Genomic DNA, 12,098 nt, shown 5'->3' on the forward strand with positions numbered 1-12,098 from the left:
AGGTGTTTTAGGATTGTTACAATAATTACTAGTGGCAGTGGTAGTTTGTAACATTTAGTGGGCAATAGGGATGCTGAACATCTTGTGACTTTTGGGACATTCCTGAACAACAAAGATTTGTTACACATCTGTCATGACTCTAGAATGTCCAGGAGGACACTCAGGTCACTCAGAAGTTTATGATTATTGGGGCCTAGGACTTAACTCAGTTTTACGTATAAATACAAAGCATCTAAGAATGCAACTGTCATGTACATATAGAGAGGATTGAACTTTTTGCTCAGAACTTTACCAAGAGCCATTCACTTTGAAAATCCCCATCATCCGTAGTAAAGACAATCGTGGTAATTTGAGGGGCCAAAACATCACAAATACCTGCCCCAGTAGGCTCTTGAATTCATTATGGCTCTATGTATATATACAACTATGCATGTTTAGCCCTTATTCCAAAATGTCAAAATACTATACTTCTCCTAAATTCAATCTCTTAAATCCAGTCATTTGTCTTCTTTGTTACATCTTCTACTCTAGTTGTGCTCAAGCATTTCCACATTGAAACTTCAAATTTTTCAATTTGAAAAAAATGCAGTATCTGTGAAGTGCAATAAAACAAGGTACACTGTAGAGTATATTTGCAGTACTTCTCACATTTCAGTGTGCATAAGAAGCCCCTAAAGAGCCCATTAAAATGCTGATGGATGGGCCCACCTCCCAAGATTCTGCTTCCTTAAGTCTGAGAGGGACCCCAAAACTTACATTTCTAACACATTCGCAGGTGATGCGGATGCTGCTGGTCTGCAGATCACACTTGGGGTAGCACAGTTAGAAGCCAATAGGGAAGATACTCCCATAATCTATGGAATAGAACAGTTATTTCCAAACATGGTTAGCTTTAGAATCATCACCTAATGAGCTTTTTACACAATCTAGATTTTACAAAATGTCTTTATTTTATTGTAAGCGACCTTCATATTGTTGGTCCATTATATAAAAGTTCAGGGCATTGATCTGTTTAAAATGATAATGTTTGTAGGTGGATGAATTTACCCATGAGCTGCATTTCCAGACAGTAATGGGGTGTTGCACAGTAATTGTTAGCGACAGGAGGCTTTAGGCCTGTGTGAGTTATGAGCCATAAGACCAGACCCTAGTGGTTTTACTGGTGTCTCCTGAGGCCTGCTAGACACAGAGGAAGGTAAGGTACCACTTCCAGGCAGATGCTGATATTCTTTGCCTGAGATCTATGCCAAGGGTGGACAACACATGTGTCAGGACCACTGTAGGTTGTCCTGGGGACCCAAGCTGGGTCTGCCCGAAGTGTGCAGGCACAAGATGTGTGGTGGGGGCAGACAAGGAAACAGAAGTGTAGAGAAGGCATTAAGAGTCAGCACTGGGCAGCACAATGGGTGTTCCTCCACTCAGCCTCCTTTCTGGGTCTCTTTCCTTAGCCTCCTCTGTTCTGCTGCCCCAGTGAAGCACATGGGCATTGCAGTTCTGAGAGTTGAAGGAGAAACCATTAGTAATGAGTGCATCGCAGGGCTCAAGTAACACGAGCACTGTAATGTTTGTGCATTTATCATTTCAGGAAGCTTTTCCATCCACTCAACAATGGCAGTCTCTCCTGTCATCATTGTCATGGGACACACACTAAACCATTCCTCTTGCTTGCATGGCTCTAGCTCTTCACAGTTCATGAAGCACTTTGATGGACTTGCAGTATCTCTTTGCTCTGCACAAGCCTCCTGCAAAGGGCATGCTACTCGCCACACAGCACCACTGAGTGCTGCTGCCTGGCCAGGTGAGGTAGTGTGTCTTAGGCTGTGGTCAGGGACTGGGGCCAAGAATGGGGACTCTGCCTTTCAGGGTGTTGGCCAGCCAGTGTATCTCAGGTGTGTCCACTTCACTCGTAGTGTAGTGCTGTGTGCTGGCCTGAATCAGTCTGCCCTGGAGGTGGGAGAGGGGAGTGCTTCCTCTTGAAAACCCCCAATCTGGAAGTCCACAGTGACAGGCGAACCCTCACACGTGCAAGTCCTTGGGGCCGGGAGCTCAGCTGCTCCCATTCAGAATGCTGGGAATGCAGATCTCAAACTGCTCCCAAGAGCAGTTTTGGTGGAAGAGAGAAGGTGAAGAGCTTCTACGGTATGGATGTCCATGTGGGTGCGGCCAGTGGAGAGGACCCTACTTGGGTGCAGATTATGGGAAGCTTAAGCTGGAGGCCCCAGAGATAGGCTGTTTGATTCCACATTGACACCCCTCCTGGACCAGCCTTCTTTCATGGACAGGTGCATGAAATTCTCTCACCTGGTTAGATCACAGTGGGTGCTCGCTGTGGACACTGCTGTCCTCTCCCTGATCTTCCAGGCTGGAGGCCCTAGTGGGTTACATGAGCACCCACTCCCTAGTGGGCATAACTTGAGGGGAGTAACTGGCCAGTATGGGGGTTGTTGCTGCTCAACTAAGGAAGGCAGACAGAGTGGGGCGGAGGGGTGGAGAGGCTGCCATAGAGTGGTACATAAGCCTAGAAGAGAAGGACAGATATATGCTGGCCTCCTTTGGTTCTGGAAAAGAGCCTCTTTGAGCTTCTTCCTTCATAAAGAGATAAATCTCAATGGAAAGTAAAACTGTGGGCTGGTGAGCTAGCTTGGAGCTGTGTATGCCCCAGTTAAGATGCAAGAAGTATTAGTAGGAGAGGGAAGAATTTAAGATGACTCCTTGGTTTCTGGCTTGGTTGACTGGCTGGATTATGGTACCATTACCTACAATGGGATGGGACATAGGAGAATAAGCAGGTTTGAGAAGCAAAGCAAGGGAGGGGTTGAGCCTAGCTGGAGTGGTATTGAGCTTCAGTTCCCTGTCAACATCCTGGGGGAGACAGAGAAACAGGAATGGCACTCAGGAGAGAGAGAGGTCTGGGATGGAGGCACAGACCTGGGGAAGGAGTGATCTAGTCCCCTTCAATGGGGAGTTCTTCAGTTGTTATTTGTTAAAGGTTGCTTTGGACATACCTCGCAGCTTATTGGAAACCTGTAGAAAACAACATGTTTCAGAGAGGCTGCCCTAGGAGAAGGCTCAGTTTCCTGGGCTGGATGTGTGTGTTTCTGTGATGTTGATTTTTTCCAGGTTATAGATATCAAAACCCAGCTGAGAGCAGCCCTCTCCTAATAGCAGTTAAGAGGACTGGCTTCCCCCACTCCGCCTTTGCATTCCTCCCACCCCTGCTGTGGTACCTCCCCTTGAGGAAGCTTCATTCCAACCCAGGTCTCCATAACCTGATTGCAGTGTTGTTGCCAGGAATTCTCTGGAGGTGGCCTTCTATATGCTGAGACCACTGATTTTCACAGTAACTTCATTATCAATGTACAGGGAAATGCTATTAATGATTAACCTGCTCCTCTGCCCGCCCTTGACCTGTAAGCAGATGTCACCCATATAGAAACGGGAGGAGGGGGAAGAATTGGGGGGGGGGCACCTGGTATGCTTCCTAAGATCCCTGGAGTGGCCTGAGATAGATGCCAAGGGTGGACAACACATGTGTCGGGACCACTGGAGAATGTCCTGGGGACCCAAGCTGGGTCTGCCCGAAGTGTGCAGGTGCAAGATGTGTGGTGGGGGCAGGGTGTGGCTGTGGTCTAGGCATGGGTTGGAGTTGGAAGCTTTGATGTTGAGTCCCAGCTCTGCCCCTTCACAACTGTGGGCTCTGGAGGCTCCTCTTCTTTAAAGGGGTTAACTTTGTGCCTTTGCCTGTCTACAAGGAAATCTATGTTTTTCAGAGTAGTATTCTGGAGTGTGTAGGGAAGAGGACATGATAACTTCGAATTGCTATAAGGTGATGTAGCCACAGCTGGAGACACCACCTAGGGTGGAGAGACAGAGGAGGAAATAATCTGGCTTCTCCCTTTGTCCCATCTCCAATATCCCACTGGAGCCTCCCATTGGCCAAACCCAGCTTGAAGCCAGTGGGCAAAAGATCCCGGGAAATGCCATTTTCAGGGGAAGCCCCTTTTGGAGCAGGAGAAGAGCACAGAATGGATCTATGAGCAAGCAGGCTCTAGAGGATGAGCTTAAAGACTTGGTGATTCGGAGTGATGAATCTCCATAAAGATCTGTTGGAATTAGAACTGGTAACGATAACCTCGTGAAAGGGATGGAGAGGCTCCTGCCTGATTATAGACCATCGTCCCTCAGGGCTAACGGTTTAGAAAGTTGAAGCCAGGGGATTTGGCAACAGAAGACCATGGAGAGATTCACCGTGAATCCCGCCACCAGTCACAGACTGTCAGAATCCTCCTTCCCTAGACACCTGGAGAAGTTTGAGAGTTTCAGGAGAACTAAAAGGTACTGGACTTCCCCATACAGTATGATAATTTGTTTTTATGTCTCTTAATCTTTTTTTAAATTGTCAGCCCCTTTAGATTAAGGGATATGCATCCTTATCCTTGGGGCTCCCTAAATGAGTTCTGAACGAGGGGTAAAATTTCAGAACTTGTGTACCTGTCCCCCAGGCAGCTGGAATTGGACAGGTTGTTGGGATAATTGGGACAATGACATCATTTTATAGATGAGTTTGAAGTCCAGAGAGGACCACTTGTGTGTCGAAGGCCACACGGTGAGTCAGAGCCCAATTATGGGGGGAAATGCCCTTCCAGCCTGTAAACTACTGGAGGACAGTCCACAGTCAGCCTTCGAATGGAGTTCAGGGTGTGTGACATGGTGGAGAACAGCCAGGGCTTCCTCACACCAGACCTCAGTGCTGGAGATGGAGGAGTGACCCTGAATGAAGGAGCAGAGGTGGGCAGGAGATGTGGCTGCTTTAACACCTCACTTCCAGGTGTTAAAGAGATAAAGGCAAAGAGAGATAAAGAGACATTCTCAGAGACTGGATTCACCATAGCCAGGACTGGAAGTCAGCTTGGCTTTCTGGGGATATTGCTGCCCCCTGCCCAGCACTGCCCAGATCTCCCTACCACACCCCTACTCCCAGCCCACTGCCTGGCCCTTGAACTCGGATGGTACCCCTGAAAGAACACACTATAAGAAGTTGCCAAGTGGGCATTAGAGTTAGGGGCGAGGAGGAGGGGCAGAACCCGGGACCTGTGAATCTCTCTCCACTTGCTCTGCCTAGAGAGAGAAACAAAAAACCAGTGCTCCACCCTCCCACCCTGCCCACGGAAGGAGGATCTGGTTCTGGGGCTCTCTTCTCCACCCAGCTGCACGCGCCATTGTCTGGGGTGAGGCTAAGCATAGATGAGCTGGAACTCCCTTCTTTCTGGCCCTTCTCTTCCTGAGAAGGAAAAAGTAAAGTAGTGTATCATACCTCACACCACTTAAGAGTTCATCATCAGAGAGGTTTCTGTAACACCCTAGGCCCAGCACATGCTATTTAATGCCCATGTTTTCCTCTGAACTCTGGAACTCCCTTCTTTCTGGCCCTTCTCTCTTCCTGAGAAGGAAAAAGTAAAGTAGTGTATCATACCTCACACCACTTAAGAGTTCATCATCAGAGAGGTTTCTGTAACACCCTAGGCCCAGCACATGCTATTTAATGCCCATGTCACTAATCTTATGCCATCAGACAGTGAAAATCTTTAACACAGTAAACAATCAACAGTCCTCTAAATCTGCACATTGGGTTTAGCAAATTAGATTTTCCCAAATGTACAGACATCAATTGGAAAATTAACAGGACACCTCCAGGTATGGAATTAGAACCACAGCCTGATGTGTCAGCTTCTTGTTAAGTACTTTAACCCCTTTAGTGCACTGAGAAGCAAGGGCAGCTTTACACGTGTCAACTTAGAAAAAAGAGGCAACTGCAAAACAAAAGGAGAGCATTTAATTGGGGTCTTAGAATTGAAATTCAGGGAACACAGATTCCGGCAGCAACCAGAAAAGTGTCCCCCTGAGGAGTAAAAGTCAGGAGTTTTTCTTAGCAACAAGGAGGTCCCAGAGCAATTACCTCAGTTGTTTGTTGGGGAGGGTCAATTCATGTTACAGTTCATTAGCTTACTCAAGGACACCTTGTTGCTACCAGAAAAAGTATATTTTTGCACAGTCCTTTCTCTGCAAATGACTCCTTATGGCAAGTCAGCAAGGTCAGCACAGTTTCATATTTTTATCAAGATGGAGTCCAGGGTGCAAAATGGAGTCATTGTTGTCAACTCATTTCACACATGATCACAAAGCTCGCCAGCATGGAGACACCAGCGCTGCTTCTAGTTGCTCTAATGCCAGACACTGACAATCATTTACTTTTTCTTAGGGTTTGCCTCCATCAGGTCTCAGGAATTTCACTTTTCTTACTCCTTCTCATGGTGCCATAATCCTCGGCGTCTGGGTAACTGAGCAGGTAGCTCTCGTCAGGTCCTGACATGGGTGCGTGGTCCCTGGTGGTTGAAAACTACCCCACTGCTCCTTTTCCTTAGGCAATCCCCACTAGACGTGTCAGTACAACTTTAAAGTCCACACTGTTCTTGTTGGTTGTTTGTCTGTCTGTTTTTTTACAACACAATTTCTTTCCCCCAGTTGGTGCTGCACTCAGCCAGCACTGTGTGTCCAAGAGCCTGATCAATATGATATGGAGACCTGACTGTTAGCAGAATTAAACACCCTGGAACCCTCCTCAATATTTTGTTATAATCAGTGGGGGCCCTGAATCCAATTCCCAGGAGGTGGATTTGTGAAAGATAAAGAAAGCTGGACACTAGTTAAAGTGAGAAGGACAGATTTCAATTAGTAATATTCTATGCAACAGAGACAAGAGTCTAGTGTGAACTGAACTCAACTTTAATTTGTACAGAGAAGACTGGGCATCTTGAAGGGAGAGTGAGGGAATACAGAGGGGGATAGGGAGGCTTAAACAGGGTAGGGAAGTGAAAAATTGCAAAAACAGGGAAGAGAGGTTTGGTCCATGTGAAACCCATCTGGGTTTGCTACCCGGTGCTTATGGAAGTTAGGTCCTCCCCTCACACAGAGGCTGGGAGACAGGGGCCTATCTTCAGGTGTTGGTTGGAACAAACAGTCCATTCTTTTGGCAGCCTTGAGTTTTCTCAGGCAAGCATTTTAAGGGAGTTCAAGTCATCCTAGGGATGCGGGCTTAAACTTTTAGAGATTATGTTGGTGTTTTGTTCAAGTCTTTATAGGCCAGGGTTGAATAGTCCAGTGGAGAAGAGGGTTCAGAGAAGCCCAACTAAAGTTGGTTGGGTGAGAATCTTTGTCGGGGGCACTGAGTCTAAACGGTGGGCTTTCCTTTCCAAACTTGTCTCCTTCCTCCCTGTGTAACACACTCTTGAACTCATCTCCTCTTCCTGGTTCATCCTGTTTCATCTGCTGCTATTTGGCACATTAAGAGTTAGATCTTAATCTGACCCTCTCCTCCTGCTTACACAGAAAAACACATGTATTTAGTAGAAGAAACAAAATATCCATTTCCTATGAACATTTCCTTTATTAGCTTTCTGTGGCTGCAGTAACAAATTACCATACACTTGTGGCTCAAAACAACATGAATTTATTCCCTCACAGTTCTGGAGGCCAGCAGTCTGAAATCAGCTTCACTGAGCTGAAATCAAGGTGTCAGCAGGGTCATGTTCCCTCCAGAGGCTCTAGGGGAGAATCCATCCTTCGCCTCTTCCAGCTTCTCGTGGCTGCCGGCATCCTTTGATTTGTGGCTGCATCACTCTAATCTCTGCCTTCATGGTCACGTAGCCTTCTCTTCTCTTCTTTGTCACATCTCCTTCTGCCTCTCTCTTTTAAGGACACTTGTGATGGCATTTAGCACCCACCCACATAATCCAGGATAATCTCTCCAATGCAAGATCCTTAACTTGATCACATCTGCAAAGTCTTTGCTGGTCTGTCTACAGTAACATTCATAAATTTCAGGGATTAGGAACTGATATCTTTGGGGGCTGTTATCCAGGCTACTACACTTCCCGACTTGGTAAAAATTAATAGAAATCAAACATATTACCTTCTCACTGGCTTTTATGCTATCATTAACTTTTTCCTTTTGAGTGTCATTGTGAGCTCTTGGTCTTTCAGAGTCTTACTGAAGTATTAATATTTGCTGCTCAGATTGTCACATTGTGGCCAGTGGGTCCTTATAGGTTGGCTCCTTTGTCCTTTTTATATGACCCTGGTATTTGTGAGAAAATTTCTGCTTTTTGGATGACAGGCGATCCCAGAGCCATTGTGAATTTTCCTGCCCAACACACAGAATGGCTGCCCTCCATGGACTCCTGCTTCCTCGGAGTTGAGTCAACATTAGACTCCAATGCCTGGGCACTGGAGAGGGGGTGTGAGTTGGGAGGGTGCCGAGCACTGCTTTTGGGGCCAAGTGGCCACTTTCAGAAGTGTCAAAGATGGAAAAGATGCAACTTTTTAAGGTCGCTTTCCCCCTGGTTTGTCTGTCGTCACACGCAATGCTGCCAGGCCTTACTTTTCTCATAGAGTGAGGCTCCATCAACATCATGGCCTTCTCTGATCTGACGTCAGCAGTGGTCCCTAGCAGCAGCGCCTGGAGGATGGCCCTCTTTGGCCCCTAGCCTTTCCATTGTGATGAGGTACCCCTTTCCCTGGAAAAAAAGTGAGAGCAGATTGCAACAGGCCTCCCCTCCTCTGACTATAGGCTCCCAATTCCCTGTCTCGAGCTCTAGTTAGCAGAAGAAGGAAATCTTACCACTGATGTGTCCCCATTTTATTTTATCATCAGGAGCAGCTTATTTTTCACTGATGCAGCCTCTTCATTCCAGAGCGGATTCCTTGTAGGCAAGCACTGAAAGATAGCAGATGGTCCTCAAGTGTCCCAGCAAGACGTGAGTCAGAGCCGTGTTGTGAGGGTGCAGACAGCCTAGTCCACTGACCGTGCGATGGGGTCCGGCTCTGCTGACTGCTTGCTCAGGGAACCTGCTCACACTGACTGCAGGCACTTTCCTCCTTTGGTGCTGTGTGGCTGGGCAGCCTCTCCTGATCTGAAGCAGTCAGTCCAGGTTATAGTCTAGACTACGGTTTCTTAATTGCTGGCTCTGATTCATTACTGGGTCTTGACATCTATATAGTGAATCTTGACTAGCTTTGAAAAATTTTAATTATTATTGTTATGACAAACATGTAAACATTCCTCACTACCAAGCTCAGTCTGAAGTGTTCTACATATATTTCCTCATTTAATCTTCACATCCACACTATGAGTGGGTGCTATTGTTATTCCCAGTATACAGAAGGGAAAGCTGAGGCACAGAGCCCTTAAATCACAAAGCTAGTATCTGGCAGAACAGGGATATTTATTTATTTATTTATATAGAAATATATTTGACATATAACATCGTGTAAATTTAAGGTGTATAACGTGTTAATTTGATACATTTATATATTGTAATGTGATTGCCATTGTATTGGTAATTATCATCTCTATCTCGTTACATAATTATTGTTTCTTTTTAGTAGTTGGAATAATTAAGTTCTAGTGTCTTAGCAAGTTTGATGATTATAATACAATATTGCTATCTATATTCACTGTATTGTGCATTATACTTTAGGGCCTATTTACTACTCATTGTAAGTTTGCACCCTTAAACAACATCTGTCCTGTTTCCCCGCCCCCCATCTCCTGGTAACCACCATTTTAATCTCTGTTTTTACGAGTTTGGATTTATTTATTTATTTATTTATTTTGTGAGGAAGATCAGCCCTGAGCTAACATCCGATGCCAATCCTCCTCTTTTTTTGCTGAGGAAGATTGGCCCTGGGCTAACATCCATGCCCATCTTCCTCTACTTTATACGGGACGTCGCCACAGAATGGCTTGCGTTGATGCACGCCCAGGATCTGAACCAGCGAACACTCGGGCTGCCGAAGCGGAGCATGTGCACTTAACCGCTGAGCCACTGGGCCAGCCCCAAGTTTGGATTTTTTTTTAATTCCACATATAAGTGATATCATACAGTACTTGTCTTTCTTTGTCTGACTTATCAAACTTAGCATAATGTGCACAGGTCCATCCATGTTGTCACAAATGGCAACATACCTCCTTCCTTTCTTGTGGATGAATAATATTCCATTGTATATATGTATATACAACATCTCCTTTATCCATTCATCTGTTGATGGACACAGGCTGTTTTCACATCTTAGCTATTGTGAATAATGCTGCAATAAACATGGGAGTGCATATGTTTCTTCAATATCCTGTTTTCATTTCCTTTGTGTATATATACAGAAGTAGAATTGCAGGATCACACATGGTAGACCTATTTTTAATTTTTTGAGGCATCTCCATATGGTTTTCTGCAGTGGTTGAACCAATTTACATTTCTACCAACAGTGGGATAACATATACAAACAGTGTATAAGCGTTCTTTTTTCTCCACATCCTTGTCAGCACTTATCTCTTGTCTTGATCATAGCCATTTTAAAAGGAATGAAGAGATATCTCATTGTGGTTTTGATTTGCATTTCCCTGATGATTAGTGATGTTGAGCATCTTTTCATGTACCTGTTGGCCATTTGGATGTCTTCTTTGTAAAAATGTCTATTTAGTTCTCCTGCGCACTTTTTAAATTGGATTGTTTGTTTTTTTGATTTTGAGTTGTATGAGTTCTTCATATTTTTTGGATATTATCCTCTTATCCTATATATGGTTTGCAAAAATTTTCTCTGATTCTATAGGTTGCCTTTTCGTTTTGTTTATTGTTTATTTTGCTTTGCAAAAGTTTTAAAATTTGATCTAGTCCTATTTGTTGATTTTTGCTTTTGTTTTTTGTGTTTTTGGTGTCATATCCAAAAAAATCATTGCCAAGGCTAATGTTCAGGAGATGCTTTCCTACGTTTTCTTCTAGGAGATTTATGGTATCAGGTCTTACGTTTAAGTCTTTGATCCATTTCGAGTTAATTTTTGTGAGTGGTGTAAGACAGGGGTCCACTGTCATTGTTCTGCATGTGTTTATTCAGTCTTCCCAACACCATTTGTTGAAGAGACTATCCTTTCCCCATTGGGTGCTCTTGGGTCCCTTGTCAAATATTAGTTGACCATGTAAGCCAGAGTTTAATTCTGGGGTCTCTATTCGGTTCCATTGGTCTATGTGTCTATTTTTGTTCCAGAACCATACTGTTTTTATTACTGTAGCTTTGTAGTATAGTTTGAAATCAGGAAGTGTGATAACTTGGCTTTGTTTTTTATTTTTTCTTAGGTTTGCTTTGGCTATTTGGGGTCTTTCACGGTTCCATACAAGTTTTAGGATTGCTTTTTCTATTTCTGTGAAGAATGCCGTTGGTATTTTGATGGGGATTGCATTCAATCTATAGATGGCTCTGGGTAGTATGGAATTTTTAGCACTATTAATTCTTCCAACCCATGAACATCGGATGTTTTTCCATTTGTTTGTGACTTCTTTGATTTCTCTCATCAAATTCTTGTAGTTTTTGGTGTACAAATCTTTCATTTTCTTGGTTAAATTTATTCCTAAGTATTTTCTTGTTTTTGATGCTATTGTGAATGCAATAATTTTCTTTATTTATTTATCAGATGTTTCATCCTTAGTGTATAGAAATTCAATTGATTTATGTATGTTGATTTTGTATCTTGCAACTTCAAAACTGGGGTTTGAACCTGGTTGCGCTGGCCCTAGAATTTGTGATCTTGGTTGCTATGCTTTCTGTCCTCTGTATAGGAAAAACAACAACAAAAACAGAAGAGGAAATAGAATAGAGAGTATCTCTGTTACATGTAGTAAGAGTTAAGAATTATCTTGTGAAATTTATTTCCATTGTGTCTGTGTATGTATTGGATCACAATGTGAATTGGCCCAAAAGATATTCTGTCTGATGTGAATTTACAAATATCTTGTTCAGTCCATTGCAGACTGAATTTATTATTTAACTCCCAGGGGGCAATATTGAACAGTAATACAATGGAACACAATGTTGTATGTTATGCAGTGCTAGCAGCTAAAATTTATGAGGCAGAGTGAGTGCTAAGCACTTTGATCACATCTTCATGAAGTCAAATGGGAATGGGAGGCTGAGATGAGGATGGAACAAGGGGCTAACCTCATCTGAACACCAGGACCTACCTTTTATGGGGCCTTCCTCACCAAGCTCAT

The sequence above is a fragment of the Ceratotherium simum genome, chromosome 18 (genome assembly GCF_057802395.1).
Source record: "Ceratotherium simum simum isolate JZ-2026a chromosome 18, ASM5780239v1, whole genome shotgun sequence".
NCBI classification, from domain to species: Eukaryota; Metazoa; Chordata; class Mammalia; order Perissodactyla; family Rhinocerotidae; genus Ceratotherium; species Ceratotherium simum.